Source organism: Schistocerca americana, chromosome 2, assembly GCF_021461395.2.
Source record: "Schistocerca americana isolate TAMUIC-IGC-003095 chromosome 2, iqSchAmer2.1, whole genome shotgun sequence".
NCBI classification, from domain to species: domain Eukaryota; kingdom Metazoa; phylum Arthropoda; class Insecta; order Orthoptera; family Acrididae; genus Schistocerca; species Schistocerca americana.
Genome location: NC_060120.1, coordinates 566,281,345 through 566,309,273, shown reverse-complemented (window position 1 = coordinate 566,309,273; position 27,929 = coordinate 566,281,345).

Sequence of the window (27,929 nt, the reverse complement as noted above, 5' to 3'; positions counted from 1 at the left end):
TAACCATAAGAGAAAATCAGAGCATACATTGCTGTAAAGTCAACATAGATTCTTGGTACTCTCATGCCGAAGATAAGACCAAGTATTAAAACTTTCTGGTGTTATTCTAAGTGATCTTGGTAATATTCTGTAACGTAGATCGTAAGTCGTAGTGACGTAAGCGTACTATAGTGGCTTCTCTTCGCCGATTGAAGTGTCGTAAAATCTCGATGAGCGCCGCCTGTAAAGAATGAAGGTTGTTTCGAGCATTGTCCAATTTCTCTGCCCGTCAGTTTCCTGTGACTTACCTCTTACATATTTCCTTTAGTTTATTCTAGAAGAGATGGTATTAAGTATGCCTCATTATGTTTACAAATCGTACCTCAGCAGTGTACTTGCACTCAAACGTATGTATAAAATTGAAAAATTATTTTTATTTCAGTAAGATCACACTAGATTTTTTTAATTCCTAAACCCTATCTTTGGATGCACTGTACTTAGATCAGGTTGTCGTGCGTGTGGTGTATAACACGCTAAACTTCCATTAGCAGCCTGAAATCATATTATCATCGGATCATAAAAAAATTTAATATAATTTTGCTCGATATATTCATAAATAAAGCATAGTGGTGTGGACACGTCAAAAAAATATTCTTTCTTCAACATGGCATGAACTTGCGTCACAGTATACTTATGTACCTTAGGGAGTCCAAATTTTCTGTATCTTATAATCTTGAAATACAAGTTGAAAAAAAAAAAAACTTACATCTACTTTCTTCCGAGGTCTGTGCTAATTGTTCGCTCCAGAATCCTTTGTACATAAACTTAAAACTAAAATACTACTGTGATCAGAAACTATTCAGTCAACCCTCCAAGTACATCCTATGTTAACATTGCTGGTCATCAACTGACGTGTATGTCCTAGCTTGCTTGTGTATTGAGTCCACAATCACTGACAAATGTAAACAGAAGTAATGAAATGCTCTGATTCACGTAGCTGCGTAGGAAAATATAGGCTACCTACTTTAACCTAATCGTATTTCTTATTTTTACCATAGTTTACTTATTTCACTCGTGTGCATAGATAGATATAAAGTGTGATACTTAAACATGGTGGAATTTCCTCAAGTCTCTGTGGGCATAGAGTCCTCCCATTTTACCATTTTGAGGGTACGCAAGGGTACGTAAGTAAATAAAATCCGTCATGCGGAATATGCACAATAATATATGGATCAGTATATCTTATTTGCCACTTAGCATTTTTCTTGGCTGACAGAGGAGATTTCATATGGGTCTTTTAAGTAATACTTTTTCACTAACCACAAATCTGATAACACCATGTAGCTGTTTGTCAAAATGTTTCTTACGGCGTTGAGCATGTTGTTTAATAGAGATCAGTACCTGTCTTACCTTTTCATTAATATCTCCAGGTTGTCTTGGAACAGATGGGATGGGGTTAATCCATTCATTGTTTTCTTTCCTATTGTATATTAATTCCGACGGTGTAACTGTTGTTTCGTAAATCGGAAGATTATTTACTACCTGTTCAAAAACGTTTAAGTATTCAATCCATTTAGACTGTTTGTTGGCTACATACGTTCTCATAAACCTGTTCAATTCACGAAAAACTCTTTCTATCGGGTTGGATTGCACGCTATATTTGGATATCAAAATTTGTTTCACTTGCTCCTCTTTTAGAAATTGTTTCCATCCGTGGCATGTAAAACTAGTTGCAGTATCTGATAAGATTGCCTACGGTTTCCCAACGGACGGAAAGTAGTCATTTAGCATACGTATAATAATAGGCTTATCTGCGGTTGTTTTTGTGGCATACAGTTTCACATATTTCGAAAATACATGATATACACCAATTATACATTTCACCCCTCCTCTTGCGGAGGGTAAAGGACCCATAGCATCTATGCATACCAGCTCTAGAGAGTTTTTTGGTAAAATAGGATGTAACTCTTTTTCGCATTTCAGATTCACAGGCTTAGCCTTTTGACAAACAATACAAGTTTTCAAAATTTGTTGTGTGCGTCGCGCATATTGGGAAAATAGCAGTACACATTCAACTTTTTACAACACTTGCGGGCGCCGTAGTGTCCCCAAGGAAACGAGTATGACAAATTAAACATTTCTCACACGCTTCGGGTACACAAACGCACCACACATTGCTGCTTAGGTTTCTCCAATAGAATAACACATCTTTATACAATTTGTAATGCTGTCGTACAGGTGCAGGTGGGTTATTCAATTGAAATCTGACTTTCTTCCACCGCTCACCTTCTTGCTGCAATTTCACCATGTTTTTACAGATATCCAAAACATATTTTCTAAATTTTGTGTTTTTTATGAGCATAGCCTTAAATTCTGTGTTTTGTTCTATAAAATCTTCAAACTCGGGTGATCCTTGGGGTAACCGTGACAGTGCATCGGCGATTACGTTGTCTTTGCCCTTCACATATATAATTTCAAAATCATAAGACTGCATAAACAAATTACACCGCGCAAGGCGATTATGTAATAGCTTACATGTGAGATAAGTCCGCCCTGGTAGCTGAGTGGTCAGCGTGACAGACTGTCAATCATAAGGGCCCGGGTTCGATTCCCGGCTGGGTCGGAGATTTTCTCCGCTCAGAGACTGGGTGTTGTGTTGTCCTAATCATCATCATTTTATCCCCATCGACGCGCAGGTCGCCGAAGTGGCGTCTAATCGAAAGACCTGCACCAGGCGAACGGTCTACCCGACGGGAGGCCCTAGCCACACGACATTTCCATTTCCATGTGAGATAAAAGCTTAACGCCTGGTGGTCACTGTAGGCTCGTAAATGTTTGCCAAATAGATAATAATAAAATTTCTTGAATGACCACACAATAGAAAGGGTTTCAAAGTCTGTGGTAGAATATCTGCGTTCAAATGGCTCTGAGCACTATGGGACTCAATTTCTGAGGTCATAAGTCCCCTAGAACTTAGAACTACTTAAACCGAACTAACAGCAAAACCGATGCCTTAAACATTGTCTGTGCCCCCACCTTCGTCCAGCTGAAACACACAGTCTCCTAATCCCGAAAATGAAGCATCTGCTGCTATACATCTTTGCTCATGTCAGGTTGTCCTAAAATATTGGAGTTTACCAAAGCATGTTTCATACTATCAAAATCAGCTCGGCACTGTTGCGTCCAGTTTCTCTGTTTGTCCTTCTTTAATAAGTCTAATAATGCAGGGCTATTGAGCAACTGGTTCGGAACGAACCGGTGGAAAAATGAACACAAGGCTACGAATGCCTTTAGCTTTCGCTTTGTGCAAGGGGCTGGAAAATTTTTTATCGCTAATAGTTTCTCAGGGTTAGGCTTTATCCCAGCGGGCGAAATTATGTGACCGAGAAATTTGTTGTATTTTCTTACAAATTTAGATTTCTTAAGGTTCGCTGCAACACCAGCTGCTGAAAACCTCTGTAACATCCTGTCTAAAAGTTCTATATGTTCATCACAAGTAGGTGTTGCTATTAAGATGTCGTCTATATATACTGTGAGTTTGTGTAAGAGGTCAGGCCCCCAAAACAGTGTCGAGTGCAGTGATAAAAACACCAGCACTCACATTTAACCTGAAGGGCAAAACGCAATACTGGTAGGTCCTGCCTGCAAATATGAATGCTGTGTATTTCCATCTTTCTGGTGAAAGGGTATTTGCCAGTACGAAGAACAGAGTCGACACCAGTTAAAAATTGTAGTGTTTGGAACCGCTGCAATTGTTCCTCTAGGTTTTCAGGTCGGGTGGTTACTGGAACAATAATCTTATTGATTTCCCTGGCATCGAGAACAAGTCTCACCGATTTATCCGCTTTCTTTACCGCAAGCAGTGGACTGCAATATTGCGATAAGGAGGTCTCTGTAATATGCCATGCAAGCATCTTTCTTATCTCCTGGGCCACTGCCTCTCTCTGTGACCACAGCATGGAATAAATGTTTTTGCAGAACGTGTCGTGGGAACGGACATCCATGTGATATTGATACGTTCTGGTTTTTTTAGTGTATTCGAGTGGATACAATCTGGTCCAGGTGCTCTTTTCTGTTTGAGCTCTGAGATTGGTAGCACAACCTATTCTTGTGTAGGTGACAGGTGACAGTTGCAGCGTTTTATGGTATGTGTAGGTATTCTCTTGGTCTTATGATATTGTGTGTCTGTATCGATGACGTCCCAGAACTAGTGGCGTTTTTATTTTCTCTTTTAGTATTTTGTATTGTTCCTCCCATGTATTCTGCTCTGTTTGTGTTGTTACAGATCGTTCCCATATTGCTTACCCGTGTTATATAGGGTCTGTTTATATGTCTTGTGCGTGCCTATATGCCTCAAGTGCTATGCATCTGTCTCTATCTAGTGTCGCCCTTTAATGTAATTTTCGTTTGTGTCTTTCTTCTAGTTAGCGTCTCGTGAGTTCGCTGGTTCATGATATTGGTGAGAGTTTTGTATGCTTTTTCGTCGGCAGTGATGTGTTTTTTGCATGTTTTATTACCTATATTTTGTAATCAATACCTCAGTTGATATTTCTCGATTATGTGGTTGTATAATTTCCATTAATTTGTTCCAGTTTGCTTTTGAAACAATAAGTGCCAGGTGCGTGATTTGGTAGTTGTGTTCTGAGTTTGAGATAGTTTGTAAGTTCTGACACTATGGGCACTACTGATTATATTGTCATGTACAATCCAGTTTTGTTACATAAGTCACTACTGCATTATTCTCTAGCGTAAAGTCGATGTTACTGGTTGTACCATCGAACCCTGCTTATGTTAGTATAGCTCCCCCTCTGTTCATTACAGGTAGTTGTGTTTTTTGTATTAGGTCGGTGATTATACGTCCTCTGTCATTTGTTCTGACCGGGGTGCAGAGGGTGGATCTTAAATTAATGTCAGCACTTATCATTAGTTTTTTGCCTCTGGCATACATCACTTGGTCTCTTACGTGGTCTGCGTGAGGCTGTATTTGATGGCTATATGGGTGTACATGGATGCAGTCACCCGTGTAAAGTTTCCATTTGTTATCTCTGTGGTAACTAAGAGTTCATTGCATAACTGTGTTACCTTAATTACGTTATAAGTTACATTTACAATTGCTATTGAAGCCTTACAGTCATTGCTGCCCGTTATTATGGTAGGAATATTAGTTGCCCATATCTTACAAGATTCTCGTAAGCACATGAAGTACTGTTTTTCCTATTATGTTGTATGATATCAATTATTTCTCGACGTGTTCTGGGTGTTTCACGTGTACAAAGCATGTAGTGCCTGTCTTTGAGCAATCGAAATATGATCGACCTTGTGCTCTCACATGATCTGTATGTATTTTGTCCAAGTCGAATGATTCTGACCTGCGTAGCCAGACCCGGAGCATGATGTCGAGCAGCGGGTCTGCTGGTGTAGGAATATTCTTTGTCCCTAGAATGATTCTGCCTGTCTGCTCAGTTACTGGAAAATAGAGAGACTCACCCTTTGGATGGCACAATCTAAGTAGGATCCGCTGCGCTGTCCGCAATGTATCTTTTTTTCTCTAGTCTACTTAAAAGTAAGTTAAATTCTAAATCTTCACATGTTTTTCATTGATGTTGGTGATGCTGGCTGGTGTGGCGTCGGTAATGGTGGTGATTTGTGTTGGACATCTTAAGTGCCTGACACAGGGCTCACCGACTCACCCTCACAATAATTCTCTATTATTCTAATTTCGAACAGCAGGAGCAGAAAGCGAACACCTATATCTTTCCGTGCAAGATCTGATTTCCCTTATTTTATTATGGATGGCCGTTTCTCCCTATGTAGGTCGACGTCAAGAAAATATTTTTGCATTCGGAGGAGAAAGTTGGTGAGTGAAATTTAGTGGGAAGATTCCGCCACAACGAAAAACGCCTTGGTTTTAATGATGTCCACCCCAAAGTCTGTATCACGTTTGTGGCAGTCTCTTTCCTGTTTCTCAATAATATAAAACATGCTCTTATACTTTGAACTTTCTCGATGTGCTCCGTTGATCATAGCTGGTAAAGATCCTACACGGCGCAGCAGTACTCCAAAACAGGGTGGACAAGCGTAGTGTAGGCACTCTCTTTAGTAGATCTGTTACATTTTCTAATTGTTCTGCCAATACAACGCTGTCATTGGTTTACCTTCCCCACAACATTTTCTGTGTTTTATTTCCAACGTAAATTATTCATAATTGTAATTCCTGAGTGTTTAGTTGAATTTACGGCCTTAAGATCTGACTGATTTATCGTGTAACCGAAGTTTAACGCATGTCTTTTAGCACTCATGAGGATGACTTCACACTTGTCATTACTTATACTCAGTTTCCAATTTTCGCTCCATACGGATATTTTTTTCGAAATCGTATTGCAACTTCTTTTGATCTTCTGATGACTTTATTAGACGATAAACGACAGTATAATCTGCAAACAAACTAATACGGCTGCTCAGATAGTCTCCTAAATCTTTTATGTAGATAAGGAATAGCACAGGACCAGTAATAAAACCTTGGGAAACGCAAATAAATCACTTCTGTTTCACGCGATGGCTTTCCGTCAATTACAACAAACTGAGACCTTTCTGACAGGAAATCACGAATCCAATCACATGAGACGATATTCAATAAGCACGCAATTCCACTATAAGCTGCTTGTGTGATACAGTTTCAAAAGCCCTCTAGAAATCTAGAAATACGGAATCAGTTTGTGATCTCTGTGTGCCAAGAGCGATATTTTCTAAATCCGTGTTGACTGTGCCTTAATGGACCGGTCTCCTCAAGGTAATTCATAATGATCGAACACAATATATGTTCCAAAATGCGGCTGCATATCCATGTTAATGATATGGGCCTTCAATTTAGTGGATTAATCCTACAGCCTTTCTTGAATATTGATGTGACCTGTGCAAAGTTCCAGTGTTTGGGTACAGAAATTTCGTCCAGCGAGTGGTTGTTAAGTGCGGAGCTATTGCATCAGCCTGCTCTGAAAGGAACCTAATTGGTATACAGTCTGGACCGGAAGACTTGTTTTTATTACGTGATTTACGTTGCTTCAGTACTCCGAGGATATCTACTTCTAAGTTAATCTCGTATGTGTCATTGCGTCTTTGTTGATGTCTGGGGTGGTTCAAATGGTTCAAATGCCTCTGAGCACTATGGGACTTAGCTAATGAGGTCATCAGTCCCCTAGAACTTAGAACTACCTAAACCTAGCTAACCTAAGGACATCACACACATCCATTCCCGAGGCAGGATTCGAACCTGCGACCGTAGCGGTCTCCCGGTTCCAGACTGTAGCGCCTAGAACCGCTCGGCCACTTCGGCCGGCTCTGGGGTGGTGATAGTTACTAGATGCACGTTGACATTGTTGTAAATGTCACATGCGTCTATCAAATTTAAAATTTAATGGTCGTCATGTGCGAAACGTATCTCCACCTAATGTTTCAAGCTACAATACTGCTTTCGTGTGTTGCTGTAATCTGTGAACGAATAGCTATCTGCTGGAAGTGGGTGGGGAAACATGCGTTGAACGCAGATGAACAGTTGACAGCACACTTTATGGACAACGTCAATGAGACACACTTCAGCACATCTTAAGCCGAAAGATTGCGACCGAGAGAACATGCTCCTCGGATCTGAACATGCCGGTACGTACGCGCCGACGCAAGCGTTCCCCGTCGAGAGCAGCGGCCGCTGTGCTACCTGTGGATGGCGGCGAACGGCGGCGGCAGCGGACAGGGTGGGGACGTGGAAGCTAGACTGACAAGGGGAAGGCCTCAGACACGGCCAACAGATTCGGCTCAGATTTGGCAGGTCGCTTGTGTACAACCTAAAACGAAGGACTCTAAGATATTTTTGGTCAACACCCCCGCGTTTTTGAGAAAAGCACTCGTAAAGGTTATGACGAGCGATCGACTCAAAGTTGGCGGGATCGATAGATAATTGTAAATAGAGCATTTTTCATCACCAGGTATGGGGTCCTAAAACGCATACTTTTCCAGAAATCGTGGTAAGAAACTTTTACAACTGCCGCGTCTGTACCCACATGGTCAACGCCTTTCGCCGACAGCACCAATAGCACAACGGCCTAGATAACTGGCTGCGAATCTCGAAGACACGTAGTGGATGTTATTCTTTTGGTTTGTATTTTTCCATATCTCAATTGATACGGATAGGAGGGTTAATAAGGTAAGTAAATCAACAAGGAATGATAATAAGGTAGGCAAACACATTTTTCAAACCTCATGGGATAGTAAAAAACTAAAATGTTACTCCAGGTCACTTTACAATGGCTCTTCCAATCACTGTTACGTGTCCTCACTTTTCTTCGAACAACTAGATGGATGCTACTTGCCATACAAACATTCGAAGCAAATGTACTCACGGCACCAAGAGCATCTAATGAATGCAATCTTTGGACAGCTACACTGTTCCTTCCATATGATATGACGAAGAGGCAACCGGGACAACACAACTCTCCCCGCGTGCATTCTATCCAGTGCCTCGCTGTAAACAGGCGTCGCACGGTTGGCTATCTGTGATACCTCGTGAGGAAGTGGCAGCACTTTTACTCGGAGTTGTTTTCATGTGACAAAGCTTAAAAGTTTAATACGTTACTAACTGACGGCGTTTGGGAAATTACTTTGCCTACCTTATTATAATCATTCCTTATTGATTTACTTACCTTGTTAACCCTCCTATCCCTATCAATTAAGATATGGAAAAATACAAACGAGAAGAATAACATCCGCTAGGTTTCTTCGAGATTCGAATCCGGGTTTTCCGATTCCCAGCCAGTTACATTTTTCTTTTTCTTTTTTTTCTTCGTTATTGGTCGTTTTGTTTGGTCGTTGCGGACGTCGCAAGACATCCTGTTCAAGTTCGGTGGTTCATCCTTCCACTCAGTTTTGTATTACAGAGGCCAACCGGCTCTCTGACCGAACACGCGGAGCTACCGTTTTGGCAGTTGGCCGTTGCGCTATCGGCGCTGTCGCCGACAGGCGTTAACCATGTGGGTACAGACGCGGCAGTTGTAAAAGTTTCTTACCTCGATTTCTGGAAAAGTATGCGTTTTCGGACCCCATACCTGACGATGAAAAATGCTGTATTTACAATTATCTATCGATCCCGCCAACTTGGAGTCGATCGCTCGTCATAACCTTTAGGGGTGATTTTCTATAAAACGCGGGGCTGTTGACCCAAAATATCTTAGATTCCTTCGTTTTAGGTTGTACACAAGCGACCTGCCAAATCTGATCCGAATCGGTTGGCCATCTCTGAAGCCTTCCCCTTGCAAGTCGCGGTGCCAACGCCTGGCTGTCAGGCAGTGGACGTTGATTCGCGGCCTGGTGGAGGCAGCGTTGCAGATGCGGCGACAACTGGCTCAGACTGTGCACGTCATACCTGTCATAGCTGTGACGAACGATGTCGGGCCTGACCTGGGGTTTTAAATCCGGATTCTCAGTGCTGACTGCTACAGAATGCCCGTGTTCTCCGGTTGTGCCGAAACGTTTGGAGCGCGGTCGGTGTCCGAGAGGTAACTTGATTGGCAGCTCCGTTGGTCACATTGCCACAAGCTCGCGGCGTCGCCGCCCTCTGGCGTGCGACAGCGTCGACTTCGGAAGCAGCGCTTCTGTTACTGTTGTTGACTTAGCAGGGCTGGTGCCCGCTGGTCTGGTTCCGGTACGAGTGACACAGGGCTGATCACGCACTTCGAAATTCCTTTTATGGTTGTTTCAAATGCTTTGTAGTTTTCTTTGTAAAATTAGCTTTGTTTCATGCAAATCGACGATAATTTTCCGGCATATCGTCAATTTTACAATACGTTGTCCGTCAAGACCCACACCCATTTTCATGTTACTGCAATATTTCGTGCATATGACCTCGTGGTATATCCTTGCCATGTTAGTATCTTTTACATTTAAATGGGTTTCCAGACTGTAATCAGGGTGACAATTGAACGTCATTTGACAACAGACGGTGATCACTTTGTTATGTTTATTTACACACGTGAATGGCTGTTGTGGTTCATTTCTGCAAGGGAAATGCCGAGAATATACAAGTTTTCGCCAAAGACAAGATTTAGAGGAAATTAATGCGCAAGTAATGAAAGGAGCAAACAAGAAGAAGGTCTGCCTTCACGTACTTCAAACAAGCAACCCTTAACTGCATCAAGAATGAAGATGAAAGTAAAACTTGATTCTGTATTTGATTGTCACATAAACCTTCAAAACATAAAACTGTGGAAATATTATAATCGACTTGAAGATACTGAATGAATTTATCAGTTCACATATACGATGTAAGGAATGTGCTGGTATTATATCTTTGGGTGAGAAGATAAATATTCGCAAGAATATTGTGAGCCAGCTAGTTTTAGAATGTGCTAAGTGCAAATATACTGCGGCAACAATGACGTCTAGCTTAGGTCCAATGAACTTATATGAAAATAATATACGGCTCGTATATGGACTCAGATCAATAGGTAAAGGTACGCAAGTGGCTCTGAGCACTATGGGACTTAACATCTGAGGTCATCAGTCCCCTAGAACTTAGAACTACTTAAACCTAACTAACCTAAGGACATCACACACATCCATGCCCGAGGCAGGATTCGAACCTCCGACCGTAGCGGTCGCCCGGTTCCAGACTGTAGTGCCTAGAACCGCTCGGACACCCCGGCCGGCATACGTATGCAGGCAGGAAAGATTTTCTGTGTACTTTTACATGTTCCTCAGACTCCCACGTGATTTTCAGTTTATAATAAAGTCACTGGTTCAGCTGTCAATGAAAACACTACAGATAATTCCACACCCATAACAGCTTGTTTTGATGGTTCTTGGCAGATAAGAGGGCACAGGTCTCGCAATGCCATCGTTTCTGTCACGTCTTTTGGCACTGGAAAAGTTTTAGGTAGAATTGATGAGTACATTTTCCTTTTTTGTCAAAATGACCCAGGAGCGAAACACATCTGTGAAAAAAATTAGAGTGGACCAAGTGGGGGTATGGAGGTGGCTGGAGTACGAAAATATTTCAGCGCTCTGTCAGTACAAGAGATGTACACGAAATATCTCGGTGATGGCGACAGTAAAGCCTCCGCAAAAATCTGTGAAGAGAAGTCATATGGCCCTGATATTCAGATTACAAAACTAGAATGCATAGAACATGTTCAGAAAAAGACTTGGCTCAAGGCTGACAAAGCTTCTAAAGAAAAAGGCGGGAAATAAATTAGAAGATGGGAAAAAAAACTTGGAGGAAAAGGACGTCTTACAAACTGTGAAATAGACAAGCTGCAAGTTTGCTATGGGTTAGCCATAAGTGGGAACTGTAATGATTTGGAAAATATGAGAAGAGCTGTATGGGTAATATTTTTCCACAAAATATCAAGTGACGAAGACCAACAACACAGCCTTTTCCCAAACGGTCCTGAAACTTTGTGCAAATATAGTAGGGCATTATGTTCTGGTGAAAATTATAAATACAAACACTCTTTGCCTCTAGCAGTTATGAGTGCAATAAAACCTATCTTTAGGGACTTCGCTAGTACTCACCTACTCGAGAAGTTCTTACATGGAAAAACTCAAAATTTGAATGAAAGTTTGAACTCTGTAATGCCTCCGAAATTTGCATTGCCGGCATGGGGAAGGTGGCTCGCGCCTGTCTCCCATGTCCCTCCTTCTTATGGAAAAAAATCCTACCCCGAATTTTGGTTAAAGCGTAGTCACTGGTTCACTTGCAGTTACATATATCTCACATTTCCATTTCCACTCCCAGTGACAGTTTATCTTTAGCACTATTTACCCTTCTTTCCCTTCCTGATCACGCTTGTACTTAGCTCACGTCTGAGTCTCTAGGTTCCTAGTTTTGTTTCCACTACTTTGTTTCGCTCACGGAGTCGTGGCCTCTCGTGTCGACGTCACTACTAGGGGCCTGCAGGTTGAAGGAAGGTGTGATTTGGGCAACTCGATGGCTGAGGTGGCAGTAGACAATAGTTATTACTGTCAGTATTATGCAAACCGCTCGTGTGTTGGTCCCTATGGTGGTGACCAAATGTGTAGTCACGGGATAGAGTAGATGTACCGTTGTCATGCGTCCATTTTGTGCTGCTATCATCTGGTTCAGGGTAGCCAGAAGGGTCGGGACTAACTACGCGTATGGACAAGTCAGGTTTTCCTCTTCCTTTGGCAAAAATATCGATGGGTATGTCTGGGTGGTAAATTAACGAGAGGTTCGTGTTTAATGTTGTGGTTCTGGTAACGGTGACAGGTAACCGGAACGTAGGGCCTACAATGTCTCATAATGTACCACTTATCGCTAATCCCTGTCCCTGTAACACCATGCACTGAACGCTACCGAAATGTCCTTGGTCTTAGCACGTGGCAATGACCGCTGTCTGTTTAGTTACTGACTGCAGCAAGCACGACTCTTTCTTCTGGAAAAATTCGGTGTCACTTGTAATGTCTTGCCTGTGTCACTCGGTCGCAGGTTTCTCGGAGCAAACCAGAGTATAATCGCACGATTCAGATAAGATGTGTATTTGCTTTGTGCGGAAAACAGTGTACTGCTCGGTTCGACGCTGCGGTATTTCAGCGTAAGTGAGTGAAGCATGTGACTTCCAATTAGGTGAATCAAATAGTATATATTATATACGTAAACGCACAAATTTTAGCATAGTTTCGCACGATACTGGGCAGGTGAGTGGCGAAACACACACGTCAGCAGACATCACAGGTTAACGGTATCTGTACCTGTACTCTTTCATACTGGAATACTGCTTACGCTACCCTTCTGTTAGTAGAGTGGTCAAAATTCCTCTCACACTGCTGCTAATGGTTGTATCGGGGCAGGTAACTCGGCTCGAATCTGACGCAGGGCTTCTAGGAACTGTCCCGGTGACAAAAGAGCATCGGGGTCAGACGGACACGGATCGCGTGGAGAATTCCTTTCTGCGGATCCACAGCTTTGATGCGCAAATCAGGAATACTTCGGCGAGGGTGCGTAAAACCCTCGCAATGTACGTATCGACATCTTCCCAGTGGTCCCTGAAAACTCCTAATTTGTGATTTACTGCGTTCGCTGGTATTCTTGTATTTGTCATGAGGGAGGCGTCCATGGTGAGTAAATTCGGGTATTGTACACCACTGCCTTTTCGAGATTTTCAAGCTGCGTGGTGTGCATTTCAAAGGTCTTCTAGTTCCCTTCAATTTGTGCCTGTACCTGTTGCAACCGCGTGTTTATACTCTACACATCTTCCACGTCGGCAGTACCGAATACGTTCAATAGGATTCTGCTAGCTACATGTAAACAGCCTTTTCTTGGCGAACCCGCGGGACAAATTCCGCTGCTCCTGAAGTCTTACGAAACTGACCGTAGCGACTGGTATTCCCTTTAAGTATCATTCAGCCTTGCTCTGGCTTGAATCAAGAGTTGTAACTACCAGAAAGTATCCTCTAGATGCTGAATTTGATTTTCTACTATCCAAACGTCAAATCCAGGCTGAATGTCCACTGGTATTTCGACCTCACTATGTCGGGCTGCTGCGAAAATAGTATCCCACAATTAAAAATCCATCCCCCTGGTAGCTTCTGCCACTCTATATTTGCCCCACACGTGCACGAACAGCATAACCAATAGGTCTCTAGCTCTCATGTTCCCCTACATTGCAGCTACGCAGTATCACATGCGCACCAAACTGGCTGTGTTCATTAAAGTGCTTTGGTTCAAAATGGCTCTGAGCACTATGGGACTCAACTGCTGTGGTCATAAGTCCCCTAGAACCTAGAACTGCTTAAACCTAACTAACCTAAGGACAACACACAACACCCAGCCATCACGAGGCAGAGAAAATCCCTGACCCCGCCGGGAATCGAACCCGGGAACTCGGGCGTGGGAGGCGAGAACGCTACCGCACGACCACGAGATGCGGGCAAAAGTGCTTTGGAAACGGAGGTTCATAAGACAGTATAGTCACTATAATGTGATCCGTAACGATGAAAGTGTAGCACAACTGATCCATAAAACTGCTATCCACGGTCTTTGACGTCCACGTGTTGCAGAATCTTAATTTTATGAGCTCAAACGTAATGAGATATTCAAAATAGAGCGAACTCTTCCGTGACAACCGGCATGGATTTCGAAAACATTACTCATGCGAAACTGAAGTCACGCTTCTCTCACATGGCATCCTGAAATACGTGAATCAATATATATATAACGCGAAATTTCAGAGGTTTCTTTGTAAGGAAGGACGCAGCATGTTATCATCAATGGAAAGTTATTGATAATGTAGAAATAACTTCCAGTGATTATCAGAGAAGAGCATTCAGGCACTTGCTGTTCAAGATGTATATCAGGACCCGCAGACAATATTAATAGTATATTCAGATTTCTCAAGAATATGCAGTTAAATGTAATGAAGTACTCTCTGAAGATAGCTGCAGAAATATTTAGCCAGCTATCGATAAGCTTTCAAACTGGTGCAAGATTGGCTACTTGCTCTAAATGTCTGAGCACTTCACAAAATGAAGAAACGTAGTTTTCCTGTGACTTCAATAGTAAGGCGTCACAACGGGGATCTGTCAACTCTTACAAATATTTGAGCGTAACAACTTGTAGCGTATTAAATGGAACGATCACATAGGCTATGTCTTACATAAGGCAATCAGTCTCAAAGAAGACTGATGACGAAACACTGGTCTGACTACCGTCCATATCTTGCAGTTGCCAGCTGACATCAGTGGCATCAAAGTCGACACTGGAAAATACTGGTTAAAAAAATTTCATTCAATGCTGAAAATGCTGTTATTTATAAATATACACGTAGGCTTGTGCGGGATAGTTTGCGTCTGTCTTCAATCGTCTGGAAGATGAAGATTTAATCTCGCAGAAGCCTACATACATGTTTATAAATGACAGCATTTCCAGCATCGAATAAAATTTTTTTAACTGATACCACTCTTAACTGGCAACTGCAAGTTACGAGATGTTGTTGCATACGTCAATGACAAAAATGAGAAATTTCAAGAGGTTACAGTAGATCGGTAAACTGAACTGCCCGGCGCAAGTCAGCTGTGGTAAAATAATTAGCCATACCCCTGGTAACCGTTAGCTTCTTTATACCTCATTTGATCCGGGCTATTGTAGGTTAGATAACACACATTTGTATATGTTGTTCCTTTTGTAGGCTTTTATTACGTTTTACCATTGCTATGTTACTTGCATGTTTGCATTTATAGAAGTGCCCTTATGACGAAATGTCAAGGTTCCATGAACTTTCCAAACATCAAGGTCTGAGTGGTTTACGCATTGCGATTCTTAAGTTATGAAACAATATTACTCTCCACTTTTGTTTCAGTACTAGCCTTTATCCCCACGGCTTGGCTTGGGTGCATATTGCACACATGTCATCCTCCCCTCTCTCTATGTGCATCTGTTCCTGACACCGTCTCTCTGTCACGAGATGTGGAGTGTTTATTTATTCCAATTTGTAATTGTTAATGATATAACGCGAAGTGATTTTGCAGTGCCACATCGAAAAACTGTCACTCTCAAGCACTGCATGCCCTGTAGCGTAGAAATCACGAACTATTCACAGACTGAATTATACAAATTGCAAATTGAAGAGTACACATGTAGGTGCATCAACCACATTAAGGAAAATAGTACACACCATACACATTTGACTGTAGTATTCATTAACTCAAGATCTGATTGTACACAATGTGTGTAATAGACTGCCCCTCTTCTTTAAATAGTAAAACTTGCACAAAACGGAATCATATGGGACTATAATAATTTTCCAATTTGGACTAGTTACCGTATTACATAAAACTCACTAGGCTACATGTAATTTGTCAGGTATCATGTACAAAAGTACACTGAAGAGCCAAAGAAATTGATACACTGCCTAAAATCGTGTAAGGCCCACGCTAGCACGCGGAAGTGCTGCAACATGACAGGGTGCGAACTCGACTAATGTCTGAAGTAGGGCTGGAGGACTGCAGGACTGTCCATAAATCCGTAAGAGTACGAGGAGGTAGAGATGTCTTCCGAAGAGCACGTTGCTAGGCATCCCAGATACGCTCAGTATGACACAGACAATTATCCTACCGGAAGGTGTCATCAGTAATTCAGAAAGCCAGTAAACATGATGGGATGCAGGTTGTCTGCAAAAATGTTCATGTAGTTCACAGTTGTCTGAATGCCACACATTCCATACAAGTCCAGATGATTCTCTCCCACAGCATTATGTTGCGCCCAACAGGATTCAGGTAACAATGTGCCCAGTGTAAGAGTCGCTTATATTAGACGATGTTGCCTATTGCGGCCCGTCATCGCAAGAATGATTCCGCGTTCGTCTCTGCTCCACTTATTCACTGCGTTGCCAAAAGTCGTGAGATAGGGACAGACACATCCATATGACAGTAGTATTACGCGCACAGGATATAAAAGGAGAATGCACTGGCGGGGGTGTGATTTGTACCCAGGTGATTCATGTGAAGAGGCATATGACGTGAGTTTGGCTGCACGACGGGAATGACGGACTTTGAACGCGGAATAATAGTTTGAGCTGGACGCATGGGACATTCCATTTCGGAAATCGTTAGGGGATTCAACATTCCGAGATCCAAAGTATCAAGAGTGCGCCGAAAATACCAAATTTCAGGCATTACCTCCCATCACGTACAACACAGTGGCCGACGGGCTTCGCTTAAAGACCAAGGGCAGCAGCATTTGGATAGATTAGTCAACTCTAACAGACTAGCAGCCCTGCTGGAAATAACCGCAGAAATTAATGTGGAACGTACGACGAATATATCCGTTAGTACAGTGTGGTGAAATGTGGCGTTAATAAACTGTGTCAGTAGACGAGCGCCACGAGTTCCTTTGCTAACAGCACGTCATCGCCTGCAGCGACTCTACTGGGCTCGTGACAACATCAGTTGAACCATAGACGGCTGGAAGACCGTGGTCTGGTCAAATGAGTCCCGATTTCAGTTGGTAAGAACTGATGGTAGAGTTCGAGAGTGGGGCAGACCCCACAAAGCTATGGACCAAGGTTGTCAACAAGGCACCGTGCAAGCTGGCGGTGGCTGCATAATAGTGTCGGCTTCGCTTACGTGGAATGGACTAGGTTCTTTGGTCCTACTGAACCAATAGTTGACTACAAATGGTTCTGTTCAGTTATTTGGAGATCACTGGCAGCCATTCAAGGACTTCATGTTGCCACACAAACATGGAATTTTTGTGAATGATAACGTGCCATGTCAGAACATTGTGGAGTGAATGATTTTGTTACTCATGTCACTCAACATGAATGCCATCGAAAGTTTATGGGACATAATATAGAGATCAATTAGTGCTCAGAATCCTGCACTGGCAACACTTTTGCAATTATGGACGGTTATAGAGGCAGCATGGTTCGATATTTCTGCGGGGGACTTTCAACGACTTGTCGAATCCATGGTACGCCGAGATGCTGTATTGCGCTGGGGAAAGGAGCTCCGGTACGATATTAGGAGGGATCTCATGGATTCTCTCACCTTGTACTTCCCTCACCGCGTCGCATCGTTCACAACGCCACAGGCTTCTATCAATCGTAATGGTCTGCGGTAATAATTACTGAATCGTCGGTGCACACTCCAATATAAAGAAACGACGAAGCACGAAGAAATTATCCGAATGGGACGGGAATGGGGTGATGTGCAGTATGTGTATACACAAACAAATGGTCACATATTCAGTATAGCTAGATGATTTATTCAAAAGAAAGAGCTTTGGAAACTGAGCAAGTCAGTAACGTGATATCTCACTTCTGGCCACTATACAAGCCGTTATTCAGTTTGACATTGATAGAGTTGTTGGATTTCCTCCTGGGGGAAATCGTACCAGATTGAGTTAGATCGTCAAAATCCCGAGATGGACCCATATACCACAGGCACATTAGTAAGAATATCAGCAAACAGGGGGAAAAATGTATAAAGTTTTGAACCTTTGGGATAATCTCATATGGGGTGTAGTAATAAGAAACAGAGAAGTTCCCCTTCGTAGGTGGAGCGCATCCCCCTTTTATACCATCCAAAAGTCAGTTTGTACCATATTTTAAATTTATACGGAAAAAGACTCGTTTTTCGAACAGAGCTCTTATGAGTAAATGTATTCCTCTTAAAATTGCACACGAAAAAGATCTTGTGCACCTTTTCATTTATACGAATGGTATTTGAGGTATAAGAATTGTAACAGAATTCCGTTAAAGTAATAGTTTGCAGTTTTTGTTACTTAGCAAAGTATTTAAATGAAAAGCGTAATTAAGAGACTGGAATTATTTCATAGCCTATATATTCTACTTGATGATATTTCTTTTGCGATCAGTATTCTTGAAATTAGGAGTACATACCAACAATGAAAACGTCAAGTTCCCCTTCCCATTCACTCAGCGCTGCCCTACCACTATTTTCGCTGCCGTTTCTTCCTACGCAGTGTCCAGTTCAGTTGAGTTAAAAGTAGTGCCACATAGTTCTGTTTTTATGTCAGTGTTTATCGATTTATGGTGTATTGAAGTACTTTTACGTATTCTCATTTCTTTTGTCTGGACTGAGAAAACAATAATGCTAGACCCTACTACCTGTTTTATTTGCGGTAAATGTGTATCGGAAGGAGAGACATCAGTAATTACGAAGGGCTAGGAAAGTCTGATACGCGGCAGCAAGGAGCGGAAGGATCTTTTACAGAACACTGGACTGATTGAAGTGCATAAGGAATCCATAAGGTGAATATGTTGGGGAACGTAATATAAGGTAATATAAGAAAACTAATTAATCATAAATTTGCAAAAGCAGATGATACAAGTTCGAGATCCTATTTCTCTTATCCATTCAGTTTAAAAGAAGACTGTTCCATATGCGCTGGGAAGTGTGACATAGAAGCGGGAAAAAAACACTCCGGCAACACCGTGGAGTGTTTGAAGTTCGCTCTTTAACAGTGAAACATACGCTATTTGAGAAAGCAGAGAAACGCGATGACACATTCGGTAGAAAGGTTGCTGAGCGCATAAACAGTGTTTTACGTTTAGTAGCTGCAGAATACCTTTATCATCAAGCCTGCTATGCTAAATGACTGTCGAACCCTTCCTCCGTTTGAAGAAGAGACCGCTCGCGAGATACCATCTTGATGCCGCTCTTCAAGAATTATGCAAATTTATAGATAGTTCAGAGGAATGTAAATTTTAATTGCTCGATTTGTTGCAGAAAGTTAATGAATGTCTCCCAGAAGGAGAGATAATGACTTTAAAATCTCTGAAAAACAAACTAACTGAAAACTGCGCTGATGGGGTCTTGTTTGCCACAATGCCGAAAATCCTCCAGTTGTATGTTTCCGTGGCAGTAGCCACCAGCTTTTGAATCAACGGTGCAATGAACGAGCTGGTAATGAAAAAGACGAGAGACAGAGATTAGTTGAAGCAGCAGCAGTTACCATCCGTGAAGATACAAGAATTACTCCTTACAGTATTGCCGATTATCCAGATATCAATGACTTGACCGAGAATGCTGAAGTTATGGTTCCTGATACTTTAGAGGAATTTTTGAAGGGTGTGGTTTTGTCGAAAATGAAAGGTAGTGAGCAGTCCCATTAAAAAAAAAAAAGTATAGCGATATGCCATGCGATTGTGTCATCTACCAGGCCCCCTTCATTTACCTCCCCACGGCAACCTGGTCTTGCGGTGTACTTGTTCCGTAAAGAGGGATCAAAAAGCATTGTTGAAATTGCTTAGAATATGATTTTCTGTTCTTCATACAGCACTGTGGCTTTACTTTAGGCTTCTGCCGTTCAGTTCGGAAACCAAATATTTCAAATGATTCGTTCTCGCAGTTCGTTTTCGATAATGCTGGCTTCAGTATTGCAACAATGACGGGCAAAGGACATTCCATGCTCGGGGTTGAATAAGGCGTGTGACTCCTGCGACAGAGCATCCATCATAAAGTAACGAAATTCTGTCATGCTGAGCTCTACTGAAACAGCAAGTGCCCAAAAAATTAGTCTGCTAACATTCCGAAGGCAGAATACAGTTGTAATTGAAGAAATTGTTCTGGAAAATGTCTACTCAGAACAATCACTCACTAAAGCAACAGTGCCTACCAGTCACGATTTTACTTGGATGATGGTGAAAGGTGGCTACACTGAGCCACTGCGCCAGAGATTGCGCCAAAGAGTATTATTAAGCCGCCTCCACAGTGCCTGTTAAGAACTCGTAGTAGTCAGTGCGTGGGCAGAGCTCGTAGAAGACAGTTCGTGTTGAGATGTGCGAGTGGGCAAGGCTTGTCGAGATGTTGTAGTAAGAAGTGCTTGTTCCATGTTTTATCCAGTTATTTGATGGGAGAGATAGCAGATGTTATTCTAATGAAGATATTGTAACGATCAGAGTGCTTTTCGTCAATATATATGAAGGTAAAATATTGCGTGTTTTTTCATTATTTCCATGTTTTAAATAATGCGTCATGACAGGTTCAGTCAACAAAGCATCTGGCTTGTGTTCTTGTATTAGAGTGTAATTCTGGTTTTCTTGAGTAATTATGGTATTTTTATTTCCTTTAGTTACTTCTGTATAAATGGTATTTAAAATTTCTTGTCTTGTTGAAGAAGAACCGTGCCAGATGTGTACGTTGAGTCACACTCCCACACACAGAACAGTTACATTTGTGCTTGGGTTTTGTAGGTTTTATAGTTGCTGGGGACTTAATTAATTAACTGTGTTTATGAAAATTTTCATTTCATTCTTTGTTGTTGTTCTTTGCAGTCAGATAGCGTAATAATACTAGTCAGGACCAACCGTTTACGAGAATAGCGTAATCGGACAGACAGCTACCAAAAATAAAAAGTATTTTCAAATTTATTTAATTAAGCCCCCACGCACGTGGCGACCGCTGCTTCGGATCGTCCCTTGAAATTCTTCTGATTGTAAAAATAGTAGACTGTAGTATTGTTGTAGTAATTTGTAGTTCAGTAATTGTAGTCTGTATTGAATGTGTAGATTTGGTAATTGGCATTCTTCTAATGGTATTTTTTAAATTTTTTGTTTTGTTTTGTTGTCTTGTCTACGGGTTTGACAATTTAGTGCAATTATTTCAATTGTTCGATTGATCGTGTTTGAGGGAGACATTGCAGGTAAATGGTTTTGTTGGAGATAAGGAGGCATTGTGTGTAATTTTCGAACAGTGACGAATTTTTTATGTTTTGTAAATGATTACGCGATCAATGAAAAAGGCGAAAATGATGGACAGTGAGAATGACGAAATTGTTAACATGGCGAACTCGCCAACAGAGGAAAACAGTATGATGGATAGTGAAGTGGAAAACAATGTAATAAGTCGGGAAAATAGTCCGGAACCATTTCAAAATTTTTCTCAATCAGAAAATTCACAGAATCTGAGATTAACGACAGAAGATTCTGGAATAGTATTGAACACAGATAGCCTTATGGCTATGCAGAAGGAAGTTAGTTTTGCGGGAAATGTTAGGGGCGAAAGGAATTTCGAACAAGTTAATATGGAGCAGTTGATGAGTGTAATATTAAATTTTCGATCTGAATTTAAAACAGAGATAGGAACAATTAAAACTGAGATGGGAACAATTAAAACTGAGATGGGAACAATTAAAACTGATATGGGAACAATGGAAACACGGTTAGACTCACTTGGATCGCAGTTAGGATCTGAATTAAAAACAGAGATAGGGACAATTAAAACTGAGATGGGAACAATGGAAACACGGTTAGACTCACGAATAGGGACATGTTTCAAAAACATGAAAGATGAATTAAAGAAAGAAGTCAGAGAAGAAGTACAACCAATTTAGAATGCTCACAATAATAGATTAGTTGCAGTAGAGATTAGACAAAGAGAACAGGATAGAGAACAGGAGGAAAGAGATTGCGTGATAGTACAGAAATTTTCAGAGTTAAATTTACAACGTGCAAAAAATAAGGATGAAATATTTGAGAGAATCGAGGAATCCGTACCAAATGACAGATTAAATAACCTAACACAACAGTATGAACAGTTAACTATTAAATGTGTTAATACTGAAACGCGAGTCGCGACACTTACGGAAGACGTAAATAAACAGAAAGAACAAATAAGTGACTTATCGGAAAGAGTTGAGGAAATTTCAGATAAACTGACGAATCTTAGTTTACATGGGGACAGAGATTCGGATGATACAGCTCCATTACCATTTGGAGAAACCGAAGAATACCAGAACATAAATAAGCATGTTGAAAATCAGGGAAAATTTAATGAACGCGTGAAAAGGGAATTTGAGGCATTACGAAAGCAAGTCAAACAAATTGAAGGCGAAATAGTAGGAAAGGACAGTAGAAGGAACTTAGAATCACAGATAGCAGAGTGGTATGAAGAAAGTAATTTATTTCATTTACGAGAAGCAACAAGAGAGCGCCAGGCGCGCGAACTTGACAATAATCGACATTCGGACTGGGACAGACGCGGTAGGTCTTTGTCGCCACGAGGCGAAAACTTTGACTATAAACACTTTTTGACTGTCCGGAAATTTAAGATCTTCCGCAATTCTAAGAATGATATACATCCATGTGCATGGTTAGATCAATTTATGTACGCACTTCCACCAAATTGGCCACTAAGTCACAAACTGGAATTTATGTGTGGATATTTAGAAAACGAACCGGCGACGCGGATGCGTACACTCATTAGAGATTGTAATAATCTGAATGATTTTTATCATGCATTTCTATCGGCATATTGGTCCGAAAACACACAAGACAGAGTCAAACATAGTCTGATTATGCAGCGTAACAGTTTGAGTTCCGCACGCCAGCGGAATATTTTGAAGACATGATTCGAAAGAATCAGTTCCTTTCCAACCCTTACAGCCCGACTGAATTAATTCGCGTTTGTTTAACTAAGCTGCCACAATCCATAAGACAAATTGCTTTAGCCGGAAGATGTAAAGACGACATTGAGACTTTTAAGACTTTGTCGCAAGAACTTGAGTATGACAACGATGACGGGACCTCTTGTAACTTTTTCAGTAACAGTAATTACAATAGATTTTCAGAGAAAAGGGATAGTGGTCGGAACGGACGTTATAGCGGTAATTTTGAGAATGACAGACGTAACAGACAGGACAACAGATACCAGCCTTATGACAATAACAGACGTTCTAACAGAAATTACACAGACAATAGCGGTAATTCGTACCGGAATGATCAATCATGCGGAAACAGTAATCGGTATCATCAGGACAGAAATTATTCATACAGTAATAGAAATTCTTACTACAGAAATAACCAGGGTAGTAGATACAACAATAATTTCAGAAATGACAGTCGAAATTACACAAGAAGTAGTTATGCAGACAGACAGGAAAACAGAAATTTTAACAACAGACACAGCCAAGAATTTGCATCTAACAGACAGGAAGGACCTAATTGGCATCCTCTACGTGACAGAACTTCAGAGAGACAAGTGCAAATCGTAGAAATTGATCCGCGAAATGACGCGAATACTCAAAGACGTGACGCAAACAATCGACAATGACTTGCAGCTTCGGCTTCTGGCAGCAATATAGACGGTTCAGAAAGTAATGACACTACGACTTTACACTACGTACGCCTGGAAGACATGAGAGACATTTTGTTAGATGAAAAGGAAAATAATGTAGACGCATTTTTACATCCTGTTATTGAAGTATGTGTGGGTAAGAATAAGTTCACTGCAGTTTTAGATTCTGGGAGCCCATTGAATGTCATTAGTGAATCAGTTTTTCGTATATGTGAAAGAACTATTGTCTGTCCTGTGTTACCTATTTCTAAAACTACAATTCGAGGTGCTACGTCCTGGTCGTTTAAAAATCTTGTCAGTTGGTCAGAAGGTGTTAATTAAGTCTCATCGTTTGTCTCACAAAGGAAAAGGCTTGTGTCGCAAATTTTTTCTGCTTTATAACGGTCCATATAGAATTCGCAAAATTATTCATGATAACACTGTCGAAGTAGAAACTCTTAAATCACGACGCTCTAAGGGAATACATCATATATCAAACGTCAAAATTTTTGTGGAATGACATACTTGTGAGAAACTAACAGCTACATGTAAACATGCGGAGAGTACAAGGATACCGCGCTGTGTTTTGGCGGCGGCACATACTCAAAGCAACAGTCAAGTCTGCGCGCCGCACAAGGCAGTCGTTGACCGCGAACAATTGCTTCCTACGTCACGCGCCTACAGCTGATCGACCGCTCGGTGCGAATGCACTGACAGCCGTAAACAAATACACAGTTTAATTTCTCCGACTAAATTCAGTATAAAGCTATAGTGACTTGATGAATTATGTTATTAACATTCAGTATTTTTCAGGATACGGTTCTATAAAATATTTAAGAACTTCAGGTAAATTCTGTGTGTCTCCGACGTTAAGAGGACTTGCTATCGAGAAATTTTCAGGAAGAATGTAATTTCCAAGAAGAAACTAATAAACTAAAAAAGGTAACTATTAATTGAGTTTATTTTTCAGGTAACATATTTCCACTTAGGTACGTACTTTAGACTTTCACTGATGTCATATTTTTTTTATTATGTGCCTGCTGTGCTTATTTATTTAAATTATAATTGTCACCTGATTAATTGTGCTGATGTGTTTAGGTATGTAAGTTATACTTTGTGATTTATCTGCTTGCGCCTTCATGTTTACTTATTAAGATGACATATGAACATTTATTTGCTGATGCTGATATGATACTAGTGACCTGTTTATTATGTTAGATAACATATGTTTGCTGCTATGCGTATGGATTGCATATTTATACATTTCTGTTTTGTTGTCATGGCTACTCTTTAAGTTGGTGTATAGAAGTGCAGATATAGGGTGTGCAAACGTGGAGTTTGGGTCGCACTGCTGAATTAATTATAGATTGTTCGCTTGGCGGAGCCTCGTTGTAGGATTTGTGCTGCATCCACCTTTTGACATTCTGTTCTCTACTGGTATATTTACTCGCTATTGCTTGTTTTGCTTACGCTCAGTGCCTTATATTTTTAAGATAAGAAAATGAACTGCTATAATTCGACGAACGACATTAGTACAAGAAACTTCATAGAAGTCACATGAGCTGGAGGTTTTATGGAAGCCGTATAACTTTATGCTAATAGGAAGGAAGCTAACGACATGACATACCATTACTAGGTTTAGACCATTAACAATTATTACACTGCATTTTTCGTGAGCAATTGAAATAGGAAGTGACACTTGATACAAGAAATACTCCACATGTTTGCTTCTGCCATAATTCTTGAAGTGGTGTACACACTGTGAAATATTGTGATCATTCATATTCCGTAATCGTACTTAATTACTGAGAGTTATTCGAACTAAGTCTGTTAGAGGTCATGTATGCATTTCTTTCGTTTATAATTCACAATGAGAAGAAGATTTGAGTCAGATGGATTACACAGAGGTTGTGTGTTGACAGTGTGTCTTCGGATTGTATAGGATGATGAAGTTTGCATAAGTATTTATCTGTACCTGTTCGAGGAGACTGACTAGAGGAAAGAGTTGTTATGGAAGTGAAATGATATTGGTAATATGGTTTATATGTATCGACGTATTGAAGAGGTATTATAGAGGTATTATTGAGATTATGTGAAGTTGATGATTATTGGAGTTTTTGTGGACAAGAGGTAAAGTAAATGATATTAATGATAAGGTTTATATGTATCGATGTATTGAAGAGGTATTATTGAGGTATTATTGAGATTATGTGAAGTTGATGATTATTGGAGTTTTGGTGTATAAGAGGTAAAGTAAGTGAGGAGCATATTTTTTTTTTGTTGGTCTTAATGGAACAAGGAGGATGAAGATAGCAGACTAGAACACTAAAGTAGAAGGAAGATAGTCTATACACACACTTTGTTAAATCACTAAGCAGTATATACTTTTTTTTTGAAGAGAGGAAGTATTTGCATATCTTGGCTCACTGACAGTTGTTCAACAACAGTACATTTGATCTGGCTTGGCAAACATTGGTCTTGACATGATGACTATGACGTTGACCTAACTATTATTGACTGTTGTACATTGCTGCCACTATTACTTGATACACATGATGAACATCAGATTTTGACAGAATTACATTTACACAGTTAACACCATTCAATTACACAGTAGTACTTAATGTGGATGAAAGATGAATGAGTGTGTTTTGTGTGTTTTCCTTTCCTAATCCTACCCACCTATCTCGTGAATATTATTTTATTTGTTCGTAGTGGCTTGCACTGACACCCATAAATATTATAGGTTTACTGATATTTGAGTTTTTGTAATAGTTAATATGACAATTATCTGATATCATTTGTGTGTTTATTAGAATTTGTATGTTTAGTGCAAGAGCATTGTAAAAGCATTTGTATGTGTTTTCAAACTATTGTTCATGCCTGAACTGTCAGATTAGTGAAGGTGAATATTATGGACTGTTACCTGCACTTTTCAACGTAATGTGTGACACTTAGGAATGATTAATTTCTGCTGATGAACTGAGTGATCAGTGATAGTGAATATTATGGACTGTTACTTGTACCTTTTGTACATGATTGGTGCCACTAGGACATGTTTAATTTCTGCTGATGAACTGTGTGATCAGTGATAGTGAATATCATGGACTGCTCTCTGCACCTGCTCAGCATTGCTGGGTGCAACTGATGGACTGCTTCTACTGAAATGATGTCACTTGTTGGTGTCTGCACCTGCACTCAACATTGCTGGGTGCAACTGATGGACTGCTTCTACTGAAATGATGTCACTTGTTGGTGTCTGCACCGGCTCTCAACATTGCTGGGTGCAACTGATGGACTGCTTCTACTGAAATGATGTCACTTGTTGGTGTCTGCACCTGCTCTCAACATTGCTGGGTGCAACTGATGGACTGCTTCTACTGAAATGATGTCACTTGTTGGTGTCTGCACCTGCTCAACATTGCTGGGTGCAACTGATGAACTACTTCTACTGAAATGATGTCACTTGTTGGTGTCTGCACCTGCTCTCAACATTGCTGGGTGCAACTGATGGACTGTTTCTGCTGAAATGATGTCACTTGTTGGTGTCTGCACCTGCTCAACATTGCTGGGTGCAACTGATGAACTGTTTCTACTGAAATGAAGTCACTTGTTGCTGTCTGCACCTACTCAACATTGCTGGGTGCCTCTGATGGATTGCTTCTACTGAACTAATGTGACTTGTTGCTGTGTGTACCTCTGCAACTTTACTGGGTGCCACTAATGGAACTACTTCTACTGAAATGATGTCACTTGTTGGTGTCTGCACCTCCTCTCAACATTGCTGGGTGCAACTGATGGACTGTTTCTGCTGAAATGATGTCACTTGTTGGTGTCTGCACCTGCTCAACATTGCTGGGTGCAACTGATGAACTGTTTCTACTGAAATGAAGTCACTTGTTGCTGTCTGCACCTACTCAACATTGCTGGGTGCTTCTGATGGATTGCTTCTACTGAACTAATGTGACTTGTTGCTTTGTGTACCTCTGCAACTTCACTCGGTGCCACTAATGGAACTACTTCTACTGAAAAGATGTCACCTATTGGTGTCTTTTTTTTGTATAAACTAATCATTGAAAGCATTTTATGTGAACATTTGTATAAACTGATTTTTTGTGTATTGTGTAAACTATTATGTAAAGCCACATGTATGAAAAGATTTTGTATTGCCTACTGTATTTTATATATTAGGTTATTGAAAGGTCAGTACAAAGCCAAAATTTTAACTAATTATGTGATATTTAGGTATTCATATTATCTTTTATTTTTGTCTGTATTTTTTTCTGGACGAATTTGGTGCTATTTTCACCACCAATTCTGGCAAAAATACCATCAAATTCTGGCCTGTGGAGGAGGGGCATATGAAAGGT